General features: G+C 32.8%; 1 protein-coding gene across 1 annotated transcript in view; it reads left to right on the forward strand.

The window, feature by feature from the left end:
* Window positions 1–635: 635 nt before the first annotated feature.
* Window positions 636–21,550, forward strand: part of LOC129222747 (calcyphosin-like protein) — a 42,631-nt gene continuing 21,716 nt past the window's right edge. The window contains exon 1 of the mRNA XM_054857278.1: window positions 636–716. The gene's annotated coding sequence lies outside the window, so the exon portion shown is untranslated. The remainder of the gene's footprint in view (window positions 717–21,550) is intronic.

Genomic DNA, 21,550 nt, shown 5'->3' on the forward strand with positions numbered 1-21,550 from the left:
GCAGCGAATTAAAACTGATCTCTACGCTTGCTATCAACCCTATCGTTGCCAATACACGTGAGTAAAGATGCGAATTAAATATTTTGTTCTGTGAATGGCAATACTGAATATCATTTCATCATTTGTGATGTCACACGACAGAAGTGTAAACAATGAAAGCGCAACGATTTGAGTAATTTTTTAAAAATATTAAACTTAAATAAATTATTTAAAAAATGGTCAGATCCTATGTTTTTAAGCATGCTCTTTCAGAAAAAAATACTTTTAAACTTTTGGAAACGACCCCATTATGCTAAGGAGATCATGATTAAGTTTCCTTCTATAAAAATCACTTGTTCTGGCAGTGAAACACATGTTTTTTCACTTTTTCCACGCGTCAATCATGATTTCAATCGCTTTCGCATGTATAGATTGGATCGATATACGAAACACAGCTCCGGGAACTGAAACAAAATCAAACCTTTTAATCGATGAGCCATCGACGCGAAACTTGATTCACGTGCAACATAATTGCGGAAGTATTGTTGACACGAATTGCCATGGCGACGCGAGAGCGAGAGAGCATTGACTCAAAAGTTGGCAGACGATTGAGCATAGCGCGATGCCCCTCTGGCGGTAAGCTATACAGTTAAACTATTCCCAGCGGTCTGGTTGAAAGGAAGGAAATTTGAACCTGCTGATTACAAAGGATATATAGCATTATTTTGACTCAACAGGTATAGCTTTCATTCAATTGTCACTCTTTTAATACGAAAATGATAACGTTTTTTGACATGATTTAGAACCTGCCGAGTGTCAAGTTGATGTTTTCATATTTCCAGGTTTTAAAGCTCTGAGCAGTATAGAACAAAGAAGTTTATTTTTTTCCTTCAAAGTTTTCAAACTTACTTCAATAGCATAATAATGATTGAAATGTGAAAAAGAAAAAAAAAAAAAAAAATTGGATGGGGGAAAGCTTTGTTGTAAAATCAAAAGTCTAAATTTCCTATGTGAATTGATATTTAGTTAATATTTATTTCTCGAGTGTGTTTTTTTCTAAATATAATTTGCAGAATTATACGAAAAATACATTTTTTCTCCAACTAAAAATTTTTAAACGTGAGTTTTCTCCTGAAATTTAGGTACATAACTCTATTCAGTGCTTATAAGTATCAAAAGTCTTTTTTTTTTTTAGTTTTTCTTCAGTTTTATTAGAGGGTTTAAAGTAAATAAAATCCAACAACCGAGTAAATGAAAATCTCTAAAACTTAGGACAAAAACAACATTTTCTTGTCGTTTTCTTTTTAGAATTGTATTAGGAGGAAGTGACTACAGCCAGTTCATCAGTGAAAAACTTATGAAACCTTATTTTTTTTAAATAAATCAAAGTTTTCTTTTTTCATTGTTTGACATCTGTATCTCAAAAATAACAAAACAATATTTTTTTTTTGCTCTTGCGCGGCAAAATTTTTATTCAACATAGAAAGAGTAAATATGCTTGAACAAATTTTAGAGGCGTATTCCCGATATCAATGCGGAAAATACACTTGCAGAGGCGTTAACAATATCTCTGTGCTTTTTAAAAAGTTCTCCTAGCACTAACGAGCCTACTTTTCCAGTAGGCAGTTTAACTTCATTATCAATTAACTTCATTTCTATTGTTATTCATTTTTGCTTTTGACCATCATTAAACTAGTATGTTGTGGCCATTACGAAACTTTCTTCTATATCTTTCTTATAATTCTGATCCCTCCCCATACTTGACGAGAAGCAATATTCCCAACAAAAACAAAATTACATATGCAAAAACTTGACGACCATCCCAATGTCTGAATTATCGCAAAATCAAAACAAAGATCGAAAATTGAAAGTTATTTTAAAAGACTTGCTTGAATTAATTACAAATATTTTATTTGTTAACAGACATAAGATGGCAACAGTTAAAATTTTTAAATCATTTTGAGGTAATATTTCCCATCATTTCCATACAATTAAATTCACGAGAAATACACAGACGACAGTTTATTACGATTTATCTTTATTATTGTTGCATTAAAAGAGCTATTTTTATTCACAAAACAAAAAAAAAAAAAAAAAAATCAGAACCTCTTGGAGCGATTGGCGCCAAACTTGAACCAACGCCTGTTTACATATGGATTCCAAATTTCATCCAGAACGTTGCATTACTTCTTGAGATATGGCATTCACAATGGAAAAAAAAGAACTTTCGATTGCGCCACCCCCCTTTTTAGCTGTTGACACCAAAATAAAATCAGCTCTTATACCCTCTAAGGGCTACTAGTCGCTAAATATTTGTTTGATTCCGTTCGTTATTTCTTGAGATACAGCAGTCACAATTGACGACAAAAAAAAAAAAAAAAAAAAAAAAAACTCAACCACCGGTTGAGCTATTGACACCAAAATTGAATCAGCACCTACTCCTGTTAGGAGCAACATATGGTCCAAATTTTGTTAGATTCTGCCAGTTACTTCCTGGTCATAGCAGGCACGCATAACTCAAGAAACGTCCCATTGCTCCACCCCCCTTCGAGGAATTCGCGCCAAAAACCAATGGGCACAATTTCACATAGGTACACATATGTGTACCAAATTTCGTTCGATTTCATGCGGTAGTTTTTGCTGTAGAGCGGCCACGAAAAACTGGTCACACACACACACACACAGAAATTTTCCAAAAATGGTCGAAATGGACTCCGCACACCTTAAAACGTTCGAATCCGTCAAAATTCGAAATTCGAAAATTTTGAGAGTCCTTTTGAAAGCCACTTTATATGCATAAATGGCTACTTCTGTATGTATAGGGTAAAATCTTCCGGGGTAATCTTCCAAACTGCTGGACCGATTTTAACAATTTTTACTTTCTTCTATATCTAATATATAGAAGAAAGTATTGGATTCGTGCAAATTTTCGAATTTCGAATTTTGACGGATTCGAACGTTTTGAGGTGTGCTGAGTCCATTTCGACTATTTTTGGAAAATGTCTGTGTGTGTGTGTGTGTGTGTGTGTGTGTGTGTGTGTGTGTGTGTGTGTGTGTGTGTGTGTGTATGTGTGTCACGTCTGTGTGTGACCAGTTTTTTGTGGCCGTTCTACAGCAAAAACTACCGCATGAAATTGAACGAAATTTGGTACACATATGTGTTCCTATGTGAACTTGTGCCCATTGGTTTTTGGCGCAAATTCCTCCAAGGGGGGTGGAGCAACGGGACGTTTTTTGAGTTACGCGTGCTTGCTATTCCTCAGGAAGTAACTGGCGGAATCAAACAAAATTTGGTCCATATGTTGCCCCTAACAGGAGCAGGTGCTGATTCAATTTTGGTGTCAATAACTTAAACGGGGGTTGAGTTATAGAACGTTTTTTGTCGTCAATTGTGACTGCTGTATCTCAAGAAATAACGAACGGAATCAAACAAAAAATTTTTGACAAGTAGCCCTTAGTGGGTATAACAGCTGATTTTATTTTGGTGTCAACAGCTAAAAAGGGGGTAGCGCAATGGCCCGTTCTTTTTTTCCATTGTGAGTGCCCTATCTCAAGAAGTAATGCTACGTTCTGGTTGAAATTTGGAATATATGTGAATCCATACGTAAACAGGCTTTGGTTCAATTTTGACTCCAATCGCTCCAAGAGGTGTTGATATTTTTTTTTTTTTTTTTTTTTTTGCGAAAAAAATAGTTTTATTAATGCAACAATAAGAAAGATAAATCGTAATAGATTGTCGTCTGCGTATTTCTCGTGATTTTAAATGTATGGAAATGATCGGAAATATTCATAGACTAATAATAAGAGTAGACCGAGCTTTCTCATTTTTGCTGATGAAGAAAATTGGTTCATAGATGTATCATGTGACTAGTGGAAGGGCTTGGCGAAGACTTTGGCAGCATGGTTGCTAGATGGCAGCATTATCTATAGTTTGGCACTCGACATGTATTTTAAGACAATGTGTTTTCATTAAAAAAAACTTTCCAGGTGCAGAGATTGAACTGTTTTTCTTTTAGTTATGCATTATTTTGACATTAGTAATAGTTTTTGATCAGTTTTCAGTAACTTTTATTTCATTTGGAGCTGTCAGCGCTGGCGTGAACGAAATGGCGTAAACGTTTTGCGTTAACGCAAAAATGTACTAATCGCCGGTATCTTAAATTGAAACTGTAGGTAAAAATCTTACCGTTTGCCGATTCTTCTTGGTCGCTTGCATCTTTTATTGCTTAGAGAGTTATTGAAATTGACTAAAGAAAATGCACAATACTATCTAAACGAAAAACTCACTATATTAACAAAATATTTACAACTTAGAATAACAAATTTACAAATCGGACTCCATAAAAGATCATTCTTCCGTGTTCCATCAATTCTATTTATTTTATTTCTCGCTGGCGTTGATCGTCTGCTACGACTAACGCCCGCTGTTGCTAGGATATCCACCAGTCACATGGTTTGGTTTATGAGCAGAAAAAGGGTTGCCATAGCTCGGTCTACTTTTATTATTAGTCTATGGAAATATTATCTCAATGATTTAAAATTTTTAACTGTTGCCATCTTATGTTTGTTAATAAATAAAATATTTGTAATTAATTCAAGTAAGGCTTTTAAAGTAACTTTCAATTTTCGCTCTTTGTTTTGTTTTTACAATAATTCAGACATTGGGATGGTCGTCAAGTTTTTGCATGTGTAATTTTGTTTTTGTTAGGAATATTGCTTCCTCGTCAAGCATTGGGAGGGATCAGAAAAAGGAAAAATATAGAAAAAAGTTTCGTGATGGCCACAACATACTAGTTTCACCATAGATAGCTGCATTATCAGGGAGCAACATAGGCTATAATTTATTTCTAAAAAACTTCATTTAAAAAAAGTTATGATGGGAAACAGTGACTTTCGTATAATTTCCCCAATTAATGAATAAATATAAACATTATTAATAAACCTGCACAATTCGGAGCACTTTGTTTCAGAAAAAGTGATCCTACGTGAATGTGCACTATGATGTGTTCTGAATATTCTCCGTCAGAAGGAAAATGTTTCAAAAGTGTTCCGAATGTGTTCTGGATACTGAACCTCGTGTGCCAACACAGGAGTCCAGACAACAGATGGTTCGTCAACACATTTGAAAGCATATTTGGTCACATTTGGGCACACTTGTGAAATCATCGCTTTCTTTGCTGCAACGAGGCTGGCTAGATAAAGATTGGTTGATTGTACTATATACTGTATGTATACATTATTTTAAAAATGGTGTTATTTTTTCTGCAAATTTTGTTGCATTTTTCCAATACCCTCACTCATAAACTTATCTGAAAGAACTTTGTGCTACGAAATTGTAACGTATTTCATCACGTGTGCCAAATTCTGCAAAATTACGCAGAAAGTATTGGTAAACACTGATGTCGATTTGAGAATTTTCATCTGCAACTGTTTTGGCCTGGTTTGGAATATTTTTAATACAAATTACTTATTTCCTTTACTATTCATTACATTATGCTTAAGCATTTGAAAACTTAGCACTTGCAGATCGTTGAACTCCACATTTTGTGTACAATATGCGTTAGCATTTGTACCTTAAGCATTTGTACAGCTCTGAGCATTCACATTTTGTTTTAAATAAACTTTTATTCATGACTAGCCGCCTGCGGCGACCAGCTGGTTCGCTTTTTTACGCCATTCGCCTTTTTGTGCCAGAGTTGCCGCCTTCGGCGGCTGCTTAGACAATTTAGCGACGGTATTAATCAATGTTTTTCTCTTTTTTCTCAATATTATAATTCGCCTTTTTACACCGATGTTGCCGCCTTCGGCGGCTGCTGAAACAAATTTCGTGGCGATATCAATCAATCTATATCTATGTATATCATTAGTAGTTTGAATAAAATATTTTCTAGATCTATCTCCAGTTCCGTCTTTTGGAATATTTTTAAAGGAGGGGGAGACACAAACAACGTACTCTTCATGCAAATTTTGTCGAAAAATAACAAAAAGCACTTCTACTTTTATGTGAAAGCATTGTTTTTTCAAAGTCATGGTGTGTGTGGGGGGGAGGCACTGACACCCCGTTGAAATTCCTTAAATGACGGGCATGCCTCTTTCTTGCTGTCCATCTGCTATATCGAACTCTATATTTGTCTATCTATCAATCTATACGATCTGCGCATATCTACCTCCTGACAGTACAATCTTTTTTATTTATATAAGTATTAATTCGAAAACAAAAACATTTTTTGTCCACTCAACCTCTATCTATCTCTGTATCTACCTAACCTAACCGCCAATTCGTAACAGAAACGAAGATCGTGCAAAAAATCGCGGGCTTTATTTATTTAATCAAAATAGCCCTCAAAAATAAAGGCTCTATGTTCCCCGTAGTGTTCAAAAAGTAGCGCTTGCAAAAAAAAAAAAAAAAAAAGGTGAAGGAGAAGGCAAACGATTTCAGTTGGATCACGTGATGAGGTAAGCTCGGAACTCAGCCGGCAAGCGAACAGCTCGCGTTGTGTTCTGCCATTAAAAAAATTGTAAAAAAAAAAAAAACTATTGCGTATTTTTCAAAACTTTTTTCTTCTGAAGGGGCGGAATGTTTTTACTATTACCAACTAAAATTTTAGAATTGAGGGTTCAATACTTGTCGCAGGACGGGTTTCGAAAAAAACTAAACCCAGAAAAAAATGCAAAATAAAGGTTTTTTCAAAAATCTATAAAAAATACAAAAATTGCTCTATCTTCAAAATTTTTTCATTCATCATATTTAAAATTAAATTTCCTACACAACAGTACAAAAAATATCCGCCTGGCGCGATTGGTTCGGGATCTGTGAGGTCAAAAGTACTAAAAATAACATAAAACATTAAATAACATTTTTTCTAATTAAAATATCAAAAATCGAAGCCCGAGGTGCACATTTTCAGCAAAAACTGCACCTGTGTACCAAATTTCATCTTTCTATGCCTTACCGTTTTCCCAGGATGCGCGCCACACACACACACACACACACACACACAAACATCTTGTTTTATTATATGTAAGATAGATAGAAGATACTGTTCAAATTGTAGTAGAATTTAAATAACTAAATTTAAAAATTATGCAATTGTAATCCTGATGTTTGACCATCGATTATGCTTGGAACAAGGATTCTAAACCTTTAGTATTATTTTTTACATTTTATTAATTTATGAAATTTGAGTCTCACAATTTAAATTTAATACAAATGCATAGTAAAGCAAAAAATTGATTTTTGAATTTCTAATCTGAGCTCGAAATATATACAAAGAGTTATATCAACTATCTTCGTCTGATTTCTGAAACTACTAAAGCTTATATAGGCTTGTATGAATGTATGTGTGTGTCTCAGTTTATATATCGGTCCTGGAATTGTTCAAAAATAGGACTGGGAAACAAAAGGTTTAAAACCACTGGTCTAGAAGATAATTCTGAGAAATTTAGCTTTTTTTTGTCTTATTTAAATCAATTTTTCAATTTGCTGTACGACATGTTAATAAAAAAATTTTATTTTGAAAGATCACCATGTCCTATTCATAAAAAAATGTATAACTTGATGAACTAAAATTTAAAAACACATGATGAAAATTTTGACGAAAACACTTGTAATTATTGGAAAAGTAAAAAGTGCATTCATTCTGTTGCAGTTATTAAAGAAATATTTCAATAATATACATATATTTCATGCAATATATTTAACAATATAAAAGAAAGGCTCAGGGGGCTACAGACTTGGATAATCGGAATTTTCATGGCTTTTAATTAAAAAAAACCTCCGATTTTAGCTTTATTAACGCAATTTTAGGCCAATTTTAATGTTCGGGCGAAGTTGTAGGGATATCTTCCCAAGATTTTCGTTGAAGCTGATGTTTTGAAAATTTATCTTTGGTGATGTAAAGGTGAGAAAACGGGTTGACTTTCTAGAAAAATGAACTAAAGCTTTGACTTTTGAAGCCAAATTTGCACTTCAATAGATTTACTTTGGTTCTGTATCATGGAAAAAGAAATGTACTTTTAAAATATAAGTAGAAATTGATTAAGATAAATTGAAAATTCTTTATTTGAAACTAATTATTATTTTCAGCTAATACCGAAAATACCGGTATTTTACCTCAGCAAATCCCGGTATTACAAAATGGCAAAATTGTTCTAAATACCGTTATTCGGTATACCGGTATACCGGTATTGCAATCACTACTTGTGATGTAATGTGCAGAAGCACAAAAAATGAATTCCAATCTGCGCACCGATTAAAATAATTGTTAAAAATATTAAACTTTCAAAGTATTTAAAAAATGGTTAAATCCTATGTTTTTAAACATGCTCTTTTAGAAAAGAATACTTTTAAAAATTCGGAAACGACCCCATTGTTTTTCATTTCATAGGAACTTTTATTCTTGTTTAACAGCGTGGTTTGTTGAAGAATTTTCACTTAGTACTTAAGTTCAGCAACATTGTTGTTGGCAACGTTTGACACGAATGGTTTAAAGAAAAACGTGCAAAGTTTGCAAAGTTTTCCTGTGATAACTTCCCCCCTCTCTCCCCTTGAATTATAAAAATATTAACCTTAAAAATGCTGCTGTCATTCCTCTTTTTAATTCAGCAGTAAAAACTAACTGTAGACTCATGATTTCAGGTAAAAATAGCTTAAAGTGTCATGTAATTCTGTAATAATATATTGTTTTCGATGTTCAACCACAATAATAAATTATTTTTGTCCTTTTTCTAAGAGCATAATATCTCTGAATAAAATTGTAACGATAGTACAAGAAGTCCTTGAATCTATTTACCCACTGAAATAGTTCTTTGAATGTTCTATTTCCCACGAATCAAAGCAAATGTTTTCAAAAAACGATTTTTCGGGGATCGATGGAACCAGTCTCCACCACTATCGGAAATTTAAGGCGCACTATCAAGATGACGTAAATCGTACCATTCGAGGACGATATCGATGCCTATCGGAAGAAAATGACACTGAACAATGAACTGAATTTGCTTTAAAAAAATGGTCATGGTTTTTAATACACTTTATCATCACACGAGGAGTAAAAAAGTATAAAAAGTCCACGTAACATTTGATACATTTCTTGCGTGACTGCGGTGTCTTTTGGTTATAACGGCCTCATGAAAAGGAGATCATCAAAGCCTCATGAAAGGGTTGTGTTTCTTATTGTGTTTCTAAGAGGATAACAAAGACCGACTGACCTAGTTTAATTAAGTTGCCATTGATTCGATTTCCTGAAAACGAAATAAAGAGAAAAAGTATTGCTGTCAATTATTTTTATCCTTTCATCGTCATTAACTTGAATTAAATTCTGAATCAAAATTACCACTGAAAAGGAGTTTATTTTTATAAGAAAAACAGCTACGCCTGTTCACTTAAAAATTGTTAATGAATAATGCTTTATAAATGCTAAATCATGTTAACAAAAGATAAGCAAGAAATTGAATTAAGAACCCGGATAATATTTCAATGACTCCATAACATGATGCGTTGCAAGTGTTAGAACTGCGGGCTGGAGTTTTATCATTGATCTGAACTCAAGTAAAGGTAGCTTATATGCAACCAACAAAATTAGTCAAATAACTTGCAATCTGTAATATAAATTCATTTTTTAATTGGTACGTAGAACCCCCCCCCCTTTACATTATCTGTACATTGGCTTGATCCCAAAAACTGCGATTTGTTAGATGATTTCAACGAGATTATTAAGAGAAAAAAAACTGTTTATGTATAAAAATTAAAATTGACGCAAAATATCCTGAATTCGGAGCTCTTTCAAATGACGCTTTCTTATTTGCTTACGGACCTAAATCTTTGCTATTGCGTATGGACATTTTCCCTACCTAAAACTATTAAATGAATACAAAAATAACATTTATGTCAAAGTTTGTAAAAATTTGTCTATGGTCCATTACAAGTGCAAAGTTACAACTATTTTCCAAAGCCTGGTTCATTTATTATTCAACTCAGAAATATTTCGATAGCTAATGATATTACTTACACTTTATCATTATTAAAAAAGTAATTTTGAATAAAAAGTGGAAGTATGAAGGCGATGTTTTCAATCGATGTATTTCATTTGCGATGCTTTCAAAACAAATTTATAATGTTTTTTAGTCATTAATTAGTTTTCTTATGCTAAAATTGACATTCTAATGCATAACATAAAAAAAATATAATTAATAAATTATTTGTTTTTGATAATTTTCACTAATAATAAAGCTGAAAGTCTCTCTGTCCGGAGGATGTCTGGAGGATGTCTGGATGTCTGGATCTCTGTGACGCGCATCGCTCCTAGACCGTTCGGCCGATTTTCATGAAATTTGGCACAAAGTTAGTTTACAGCATGGGGGTGTGCACCTCGAAGCGATTTTTCAAACATTTGATGTGGTTCCTTTTCTATTCCAATTTTAAGAACAAAACTATCATAAGATGAACGAGTAAATTACTAAATTATCATAACGTGGAACCGTAACATGGGCACAAGCCAATTGGCGAGATACGAAATTACCATAACGTGGAACCGTAACATGGGTACAAGCCAATTGGCGAGAAAATTCACCATACATTATTTGTAAATATACAGGCAAACCAAAAGACCTTTTAATTTTTCTATTACGGGCAAAGTCGTGCTGGTATACTAGTTTGTAAAATAAATCTTGAACTTACTGAACACATGTGTCTCACGGTCCTTAAATGGGTTAAGGCGAATGTATCTATACATATAATAAAATAGTTTGTGTGTGTGGCGCGCATCCCGGGAAAACAGTAAGGCATAGAAGGATGAAATTTGGTATACAGGTGTAGTTTTTGCTGAAGTTGTGCACCTCGGGCTTCGATTTTTGATATTTTAATTAGAAAAAAAGTTATTTAATGTTTTATGTGTTTTTTTGCACTTTTTAGTATTTTTAACCTCACAGACCCCGAACCAATCGCGCCAGACAAATATTTTTTGGTACTATAGTGTCGGAAATTTAATTTTAAATATGATGAACAAAAATATTTTGAAGATAGAGCAATTTTTGTATGTTTTATGAATTTTTGAAAAAACCTTTATTTTGCATTTTTTTCTGGGTTTAATTTTTTTCTAAACGCATCCCGTGAAAAATATAATAACCTCTTTTCTACAATTTTACTATGTAGTAGCCAAAACATTTCGTCCTCTACAGAAAAAAAAAGTTTTCAAAAATATTCAAAAGTTTTTTTTTACAATTTTTTAAAGGCAGAACGAAGATATGAGCTTCGCTTCACCGAAGATCCGCTGACCGCTTCGAATATGATGTAACACACCCACGTGATCTAACTGATGTACGTAACTTGCTTTTTTCTTTTCTTCCTTTTCGAAGGATTCATTCGCTTTTTTTTTTCTTTCCAGGTATTTCATTTGTTTCTCCCCCCCCCCTCGGATGTTTTGATAAACATTCGATTTCGGTTAATCAGACGGACCACATCGGATCGTTTTGGTCTCAGTCACTTTTTTTTTTTTTTGAATTTCAATAAAAACAATGATTTTTATACTTTGGCAAACTCCGGGTACCACAGAGACACCAATTTTTTGTGCTATTTTAATAAATAAGTAAGCACGCTTTTTTGCATGATTTTCTTTTTGTTAGGGAATAAGATTGGAGGTTAGATCAAATAAATAGAGATAGATGAGAAAATTTAGAGATAGGTCGAATAGGTAGATAGATATACATTGAGCGTACAAAAAATGTTTTTTTTTTTTTCGAATTAATATTTCTTTTCTTTGAAAAAAAGATTGTTAATTACTATCAGAGGTAAATTTACATGGATCTAGAGAAAGATAAATCTTCAGGTCGATGTACAGTGAGAGATAGACAGACCCGTTATTTAAGGAACAACAACGGGGGTTAGAGGGGGGGGGGCGCCGCTACGATTTAAAAACATAATGCTTTCACATAAAAATGGACGCGATTTTTGTTATTTAACGACTTCTTGGCGTAAAATGGTGAATGACAAGTAAGCCAAACACGGCCGCCGTAGGCGGCTGCTTGTATATAAATAAAAAAAGATTGTTAATTACTGTCAGAGATAGATACGCATAGATCGTATAGATAGATAGATAGATAGACAAATGCAGATGTCGATATAGTAGATGGACAGCAAGAAAGAGACATGCCCGTCATTTAAGGAACTTCAACGGGGTGTCAGTGCCCCCCCCCCCAACGCACCATGACTTTGAAAAAACAATGCTTTCAAGTAAAAGTAGAAGTGTTTTTTGTTATTTTTCGACAAAATTTGCATGAAGAGCAAGCCGTTTGTGTCTCCCCTCCCCCTCCTTTAAAAATATTCCAAACGACGGAACTGGAGATAGATCTAGAAAATATTTATTTAAATTAATAATGATATAGATATAGATTGATTGATACTGTCACGAAACGTATTTAAGCAGCCGCCGAAGGCGGCAACATTGTCGTAAAAAGGCAGATGATAATATTGTTATATAGGGAAAAACATCGATTAATACCGTCGCTAAATTGTCTAAGCTGCCGCCGAAGGCGACAACCCTGGCGTAAAAAGGCGGACCAGCTGGTCGCCGAAGGCGGCTAGTTAGAAATAAATCAACATCTGTTCTCATTGAGGTTCACTTAAATACCAATTTTTGATTGAATCCTTGCTCGAGACAGACTAGTCAGGTTAACTGAGAAAAACTTACGTACGATTACGCAACTACCCTTTGAGCGATTTGTTAAACTCAATTAATGCAAGAGTTATAATTCGCAATTCAGCTAAACTATAGAAGGCGCTGCCGTCTCTAGCTAATGGCTGCTGAAAGAGGAAAAACAAACAAATCCAAGAACTCATAGCCTGCTTTAAAGCTTAATGAATGAAAGTAATTTTTCTTCGTGTTTATGGTGTTTCTCATCTTTATTCTTTTGAAATTCCATTAACATCACAAACTGTCTCAAGCCTACGTTTTACCCTATTGGAGAAATGGAATGTTTTATCCCCCCTCCCCCCATTTGGTTAATTTTTTAAAGCACCGCAAGGTGGAATGTTTAAACTCCAGAATCGCGAACTTTTTAGCACAGATTTTGAGGTTTTTTCCCCAGCAAGTGACAAGTTCATCGTGCTCATTTTCAATAGCTGTCATATATTTCATTTAGACGATTAATAAATATCAATCAGGTACACATTCTGGAACATATTCGTGCTTATTAACTGCAGGATAGGTTTAGAATTCTGTTTCATTGTTTAGTTTTTTTATTTACATTTTATTTCACACACAGCTCTCTTCTTCAAAAATTAAACACTCTGACTTATTTTTTTTTAAAAAAAAAGAAGAAAAAGAAATAAATAAAATGGAGCGGTCCCCAAAATTGCTCTAAAAAGTGAAAAATTATTTTATTCTTTAAACACCATCGATCATACTTTTAAACATAATTTTTTGAAGTTGGTGAAAAAACAAAAAGTAAAATTCAATGTAACCATGCTTTGTTCATATTTTTTTCAGAAAATCATCCAAAGTTAGGAACGAAACATTTATATCGTTACTCAAATATGCCGTCATCAATGCATAACGTATGTAGTGGTGAAGAAACGGGACCTGGTTAAATTTACAGTTGTCGTTGAGTTATGGCTGTGAATGATTTTATCTATCGTTTTTGCACCAACTTCAAAAATTATGTTTAAAAGTATTATCGATGGTGTTTAAAGAATAAAATTATTTTTCCCTTTTTAGAGCAATTTTGAGTCGGTTCTATTTCTTTTTACAAATATATATATATATATTTTTTCAAAAAAATTTTTATTTATTTTTTTTTTTTTTAGTGTGAATGTATTTCAGAAATAGTGAGTAGTTACTATCACGAAACTCCACCTTATTTTTTTCATAAAAATGCTCCATACTAAAAAAAATATATAGGCAAGCCTTAAACTTTAAGCGATTAGCCTAAAAACTTATCTTTGTTCCTCTCTGGAATTCATTTTTGTGTTAATTTTACTATAACCACTTAAATATTAAGTTTTCCCTAACTAATTTGCATTTCACAGCATACAAGTTCGCTTATGATGCAATCCTGTATCTCCTTACTTCGCCCAGATCATCTGTTATTGGCATAGACTAGCTGCGTCGCTCGACTTTGCACGGTCTACCTCGAAAATAAAAGTTATTTTCTGGTGACGAGTGTTCAATGATCACGCTTGAACAAAAAAAAAAAAAAGAAAGAAAGAAATCAGTAACATTCTGTTGCAGGTTGCGGAAAAATAACCAAAAAGTAAACCTTTTAAATCTCTCTATTACAGAAAAAGCCTTTGAAACAAAAACCAGAATTTTGCTTGTTGATATTCAAGGAAAAAATGGCAACAGATCTTTCGTCTCAATGATTTTCTGCACGCTACAAATTTTAATAAAAGCAATGTTACGGAAAGTTGAGATGAAGTATTGAAAAATAATTTTAATGGAGGAAAGCCTTCGAAAAATGGGGATTTTATGTCGAATTCGAATGTCATAATTAATAGTTTTTAATTGGTATCTCCGCTAATTATTATCGGAGAATTATGTTAAATAGCCAAACATGAAGACGGGAAGATTACGAATCCATCGATACCTGGTTCGATGGTCAATTCACTGGCTTTCGGGAGAAGTAACTTAGACATACATACATACATACATAGGTACATACGCTCAGTTTTTAATTATATAAGATGATAACAATAGAAATACAGCTATAGTTGGGGCAAACCTAACCTGGTAGCATTGTGAAGGCTAAGCAAATTTTAATCACTGCATTATCTCGCTTCTAGATTAAGTTTACCTCCACTATAGAGCAATGACACCGAAGAAACTTGGTGCTTGCTTTAGAGAAGCCTTTTTTCAAAATTATCACTACAATTACTATTAATATTACTGCTGCATGGCATCAAACTTTTATAACAATGGGTATAAAATTAATCATTTAATAGAGAAATTGATGAAATTTACTGTTTTTTGACCATAACTTTTTTCCTAAAGAACAAATACGATCAAACAAAGTAATGGGACCTAAGTTGAGCCATCCCCTATCCATTAAAAAAGGAATCATCAAAATCGGTTCACTAGGTGAGACGCTGTGAGTGGACCAAAAAAAAAAAAAAACATTCACACGGTATGAACTAATAACCGCCTCCTTTTCGAAGTCGGTTAAAAAGCGTCTTGATTCTTTCGCTGTAAATACAACTTTGAAATGTAACACTTAATCATGTCAGGAAAATTTATTATAGATATTATTATTTTTAAGAGATTTTCTTACTGATTTTCTTACACTTGTTTAAGTAGTACAGTGAAACCTCCCTTAACGGACACTCCCGAATAACGGACACCTCTAATTAACGGACATTTTTGCAAGTCCCAGTCCCTCAATATAGGCCATTCCATTTAATTCACTCTGAATAACGGATAATCCGAATAACGGACAGTTATTTCACAAAAAAGTTCCCTTGCGATCGTAGCACTTCCGATTTTTTTTCTTTTCACAGAATATCTTATTAATTGCTTGCCATACAAAGCTTTTCATCCTCCACAACTGATATCCCCCCCCCTGTCATTTCCTTATCACTGTTTCTTGGAATTAAAAGGGTGGTAATGGGCAGAGACAGCGATTGGGGCTTAAAAAAGTTGGAGGGCAGGAAAAAAAAAAGAACTAAAAGACATGGTACTTTTTGCGGGCAGCAAAAAATGAAAAAGAAAAAAAAAAGTCATAATTTTGTTACGGCTAGTTTTGAGAGTATTGAAGCAGATAAGTGAAAACTGATGTCAGTCTAACAACTAACGTACGTTTTTCTTAAGATTTTAATGAATTTTGTACACAATAACTATTCAAAAGTTAAGATAAAAAAGAGGAAACTGGGCGCTTTTTCTAACTGGGGCTCACGGGAGATGCAATTGAGCAGATCGGCGCCGGTAATAGTCGGCTTTATGGCGCCGTAGTTTCGTTGGGTTGTTTAATTTTTAGACATGAAAAAGATTTGTCCATATTCAAGGTCAGATTGCCAACTGTCAATCATGCAATAGTGATACTCGAGATAAAATAAATAAATTAACCATAAAAAATGTGTGTGGGGGAGGGGGGGTTGCTCCGCCGAATCACCGCCGCCGCGGTTGGTAATGGGATAAAATGGTAACTAAAAGAAAGAGTGACATTGAAAGAAAAAATTAATGTTTTGGATGTTGCTGAAAAAGAAAAAATAAATGTGCGTTGTTTTGCCGATCGTTTTCAAGTTGGGAAAACTCAAATCAGCGAAATTTTAAAAGATAAAGACGAAATTAGATAATTGTGCACTATTAGAGACTTTTCGGAAGCACTGAAATACAGTGAAGAATTGAAAAACTTTTTCCTGAGCAAAGGGGACATTGAAGGACTTGCTAAGGTAAATGATTTAAACATATTAAGAAACAGGCTTGTAATGCAAAAAAGAGATGTCAAACTGTTTTAACTGATTACTTTAATTGATTAAATGCTTTTTAAGACAAGTGTGTGCTGTCAGTATACCTTTATTTAAAGAAAAAAAAACAGATTAATTACACTTGACGTAAAATTTAGTAAACCTTTCGCAATTGATCCGATTGTGTTCTACAAAGGGAACAGCAGCCCATTTTGAAAAAGGTAAATTAAGTAGTTCCTCCTAATAGCGGACATCTCCCAATAACGGACAAAACTTCTAGTCCCTTGACTGTCCGCTATTCGGAGGTTTCACTTTATAAGCAAAGATAATAGAATAATGATCTTTGGTATAAGGGTAATTCTTCAAAAAGTAACTTTTCTGTCACACGCCTTTTACAGAAAAAACTTTAGGGAACTATTTCTTTCATAATGCTTTTTAATTTTATCAAAAATATATGTATTTAAACCTGCCAACATTTTTTAAATAATAATTTTTGTTTTAGTATATTTTTGGTTCACAACATGTGAATTCTCACCTCCGTGGCATGTCACACACCTTGTGTGACTGTTTATGTTGCTTAATAACTTGTTTAGTTAAAAGTATATACTTATTTATTTATTATTCCTTTCACAAGTGTCTCAAATACTAATTGTTTAAGTCTATTTAATTTTTTAATGTTGTGTTTTAATTTGTTTTAGTAGGATAAGGAGTCATGTCACCCAATAAATTCTCACCTCCGTTACCTAAACGCAAAATGCCATCCCTCATTAACACGTGGCAGTAATGACATCAAATTTTATTTTCCATGATACAAGCCCCCTTGTTTATTTTCAGCCATAAAAAAAAGTCGTGAGATTTTTTTCGAAAAAGAGGAAGATGGATTTTGCTTTAAAAACTAAGTATGGTTTTTGTGACTTTTCACCCCGTGAACTTGAATTTCAGGGATGTAGGTAAATTAATGTAAAAAAGGAAGTGAACATGTTTTCATTTGCTTAACATGTGCAGATTGTAGCAACGAAGAAACAAAATATTTCCCTGAAAAATGTATCCATTAGGCCTATAATTCCGCACCTCCGTGACAGACCTTATCAATGTCTTTATTTCTGAGGTAAAAATCACTGATGGAGGGGAAATACACCAATCTTAGGCATTCTACCAAAATTATAAATTGCCAATATATTCTCAAATTTACTAAATACTATTTTTAGCACACTTTGAACTAAAAGGATAACTGCTAATTAAGCCGTACTTTAATTAGCATAGCTTAATATTAGATTCCCGCTAATCATTAAAATAGCTCATTGCTTGCACAATTCACAAAATTACTACTTTGATATTAAATTGGTCTCGACTTTAAACATTAAAAGTTTTTTTTTATTCCCGTGAACAAAGCATATTTTATTTTATTTTTATTTATGAGTAAAAAAATTGGAACTTAGCTGGGCCATTATTTATAGGCTACTTCTGGTAGGTAACACTTTCATTTAAAAATTAAAAAAAAAATAAATAAAAGATTTCGAAATTGAAAAAATATTTGCGTTCAAAAGTTACGTTTTCTGGAGAATGACCCATAAATGAAATTTTTCAAGGAATTCCATATGATACAATTACTCTGTAGTCATATTGTTTTTAGAGCATTTAAAAATACGAATTAAACCTCATTTGTATTGAAAACTCATCGCAATATTTTATTTCTAACCCACATTTGTCTATTCATAAGAGAATACCATAATAGTTTCATGACGGAAGAAAAAGGTTTATATCCCCAGCTGTAGAGTTATTTCAAGACACGAAACACACCTTTTAGAAAATTATAAATCACGTAAAACAACGCTTCGTCCAATTTTATGATTTGCGGCTACTCTGACCTGCTTTTAGATCAGTCGGTGCTAGTGTAATAATCTAAATTAAGTATGCAGAACTTGGAAATAGGACGTAGGACCTGTGCCAAGTTGAACGGACGCCCGAGAATTATCTTGGCTGAAGTACTTAAATTTATTGAATTTCTATCCATTTAATGAAAGGTTACGACATCCGTTTTCTCTTTTGAGTTGACTTCATTAATATGTTTTAATTTCATGTAGTGAATTTTTTTAGTAATCACAGTTGAGAAATAGGTAGGGTAAAAGGAAACATGAAGCAGATGAAAATAAACTCTATTACCACACTTGGGGAAATTTCTAAAACTTAATTGTTGATGAGTGAAAACTAAGCATCATACAGAACAAATCCTGGGAGAACCCATCGAAGCATAATAGAGCAGCCCATGCTGATATATTTTATATTTTTAAATGATATGTCCATTTACAATGTTATAAGCTAACCTCAAATCCTTTTAGTGTTCTATAAAAGTGAGCAGTTTTGTTTTACTTTTTACACTAAAAATATGATTGCAAAAGAATTTTTAAATCTTCTTCTTCTTTTTTGACAAACAAATGTATGAAATTTTCAAGTTCACAGTTATTGCAAACCTTTCAGTTTAAGAAGATAGAATTGTGAACACATAACTTGCTGAATTTTTAAGCAATGTTTCCAATTCAGAAAAGTTCCCTTTACAAGAAAGTGTGCTTTTTTTTTTTTTTTTTTTTTGCTGTTGTTGAAGAAGATTAGGAAATAGAAGTACAAGTTAAGAATAAAAACAATTATTTATCAACTTCAAACTCAACCCATGAAATTTCTGAGTTTTAATTTATAAAATCATTGCTGCACCCAACCCTTAAAATTTACATAAAAGCATACGGATTGAATATGAATTTCTCCTGTCGGTGTTTTTGTAAGGAATTATAAGTCTTCTGGAGCGCAGAACTACGCTTAACTGGTGCCTTGTACTTTTGATATGAAAGGTATTTTTCTTCTTGTTATATAAAAATTACGTAGGGGAATGTGGGGCAAAGTGAAATAGCGGGGCAAAGTGAAATGGTGAAATATTTACTCTGCTTTTAGCGCCACCTATCTAGTAATATTTTAACTATGTGGTAGCACATGTAACCTATTCCAGTCAAGAAAAAATTAACTTTGAAAATCATAGAATATGATAATACAAGCAATTTTCAAAAAATGATACTCATATTGTAATATTTTGTTGTAAATCGAAAATTATTTTTGGTATTATTAAATGATAAAGTTCCTGTAATTAACATTTGAAATATTAATTAAGACCTTCTAACATTCGGTGCAACATTTAGTTAACATTAAGCTTATTTGTATTTTAATTATTTTGTACAACTAGACAAGTACATGCGGGGCAAAGTGGATGGGGCAAAGTGAAATGTTTAACTTTGTTTAGTTATTCAATCATTTATTTTAATCTCTTACGTATTTTTTTATTACTTTAATAACATGCCTCAATTTAGTAATTCACTTATTTATTCATTCGTTCACTAATTTTCTTATTCATTCACTCTTTTACTCACTCGTTTATTTGTCCTCATACATTAATTTATTCTTTTATTTAGTCATTTCGTTTTTTTTCAGAATCTTTTCATTTATTCATTCAACCTTTTATTTACTGATTCAAGTGATAAAAAATGTTTTTTTTTAATCGAAAACAAAACATTTCATCACAAAAATATTTTATTTTTCACTTTGCCCCATAAAAAAATAAAGTGGAAAATTTCCACTTTTTTTAAAAAAAAAGAATTTTACCGCTAAAAATAAAAAATACTATTTCAATGTAAGTTTTATTATGAAATAAATAGTTCGTTCTTTGTGTACTGTAATTTTCAAAACAAATTTCCAATTTGTTCATTTTGAAAAAGCGCAGTCATCTTAACCACATTGCCCCACACTCCCCTATTTTAAAAGCAAAATCAATCTGGTCAATATAGTAAATAAGTCTAATTTAATATTATAAATTGTTTGTCATCCTTAAATTCGCTAGTTAAATTTAGTTTCAGTCTGCCATTTTCATAAACTTTGATCGGTTTGAAGAAGGGGGTAATAAATAGATAAATTGGAATGGGAAGTTAAAAAACTCTTAATAAATTATTAGAGGGTAAGTAAAAAGACTTACTTTTGGTGGTAGAGTTAGAAAAGCGGGCATCAATAAACTGCATCAATTATTCCTTGATCCCAAGTACCCACCTCTGCAGTCCTATCGTTGTTTCGTATTTTTTTTTTTTTTTTTATAAAATGGCATTCATATATAGCTTAAAAGGTGGACGATTGTGAATTCCAAATGCTCTGTTATTAAAGGTTTGATCAAAACATCGAATATCCATAGTCGGGGCAAAGTTAATCTGGTAGCACTGTGAAGGCTACGCAGATCCTAATCACAGCATTACGATGCTGCCCGGTTAGATTTGCCCCAACTATGGTATACAACTTAAAACATGCAGAATGTCATATTGCTAATTTTATTTTCAGTTCTTTCCGTTTTGTCAGAAATTGACTTTTTCTCCCAAATACACCTCAAATATATTCAGTTACCCACATTGACCTTGTCGAATTTAGTAAAAGTGTTTGCTCAATTGTTCCGATTGAGTTTTGCAAAAGTGATTTCTTTACTTAGAACAGTTTTAACGCAAGAAAGCAACATGTCCTCGCTACACTAAACGGAATTCTGCAAAAGTGTTTTCTTTACCAGCAGACATTTAATGCAAAGAAAGCAACCGTTCTTCGCTACATTAAATGAATTCTGTAAAACTGTTTTCTTTGCGAGCTGCGTTTTGATGCAAATAAACCAACCTGTCCTCGTTTCACTACTAAGTGAATTCGGAAAATGTTGCTTGCTTAAATGCAAAGAGTCAGTACAAGGAAAAATTCGCCCTTGGTACTATAAAGTGAATTATGTACTGATAAAACTTGTTTAATGTAAGGCAGGTGAGTCAAAAGTGGCCATAGTTAAGCTTTGATGATTTTTCATAATTTTCTGGTTAGGTGTGATAGTTGAATTCTTTTACGTAAAACTTTACATTTAGTAGCACATACTAAGTATAATTTTCTTTATGAAATACAATTCAATTATTTATACTATAAAATTTCAAAACTGTAGCTTGTTAGCCATTTTTGGACCCCACAGCATTCCAAAGGTGGCCAGAATATTTAAATCTATTTTAAAATGTGAAAAACAAATTCGGCAAACTGTTTTTACTTCTAGAAGAGTAATATAAAGTTCAATAAAAAGTAAATATTTAATTAAAATAAGTGAACAAATTACAGTAAATATTTTTTTGGATTCTA

This window comes from Uloborus diversus, chromosome 5 (assembly GCF_026930045.1).
Source record: "Uloborus diversus isolate 005 chromosome 5, Udiv.v.3.1, whole genome shotgun sequence".
Taxonomy (NCBI): domain Eukaryota; kingdom Metazoa; phylum Arthropoda; class Arachnida; order Araneae; family Uloboridae; genus Uloborus; species Uloborus diversus.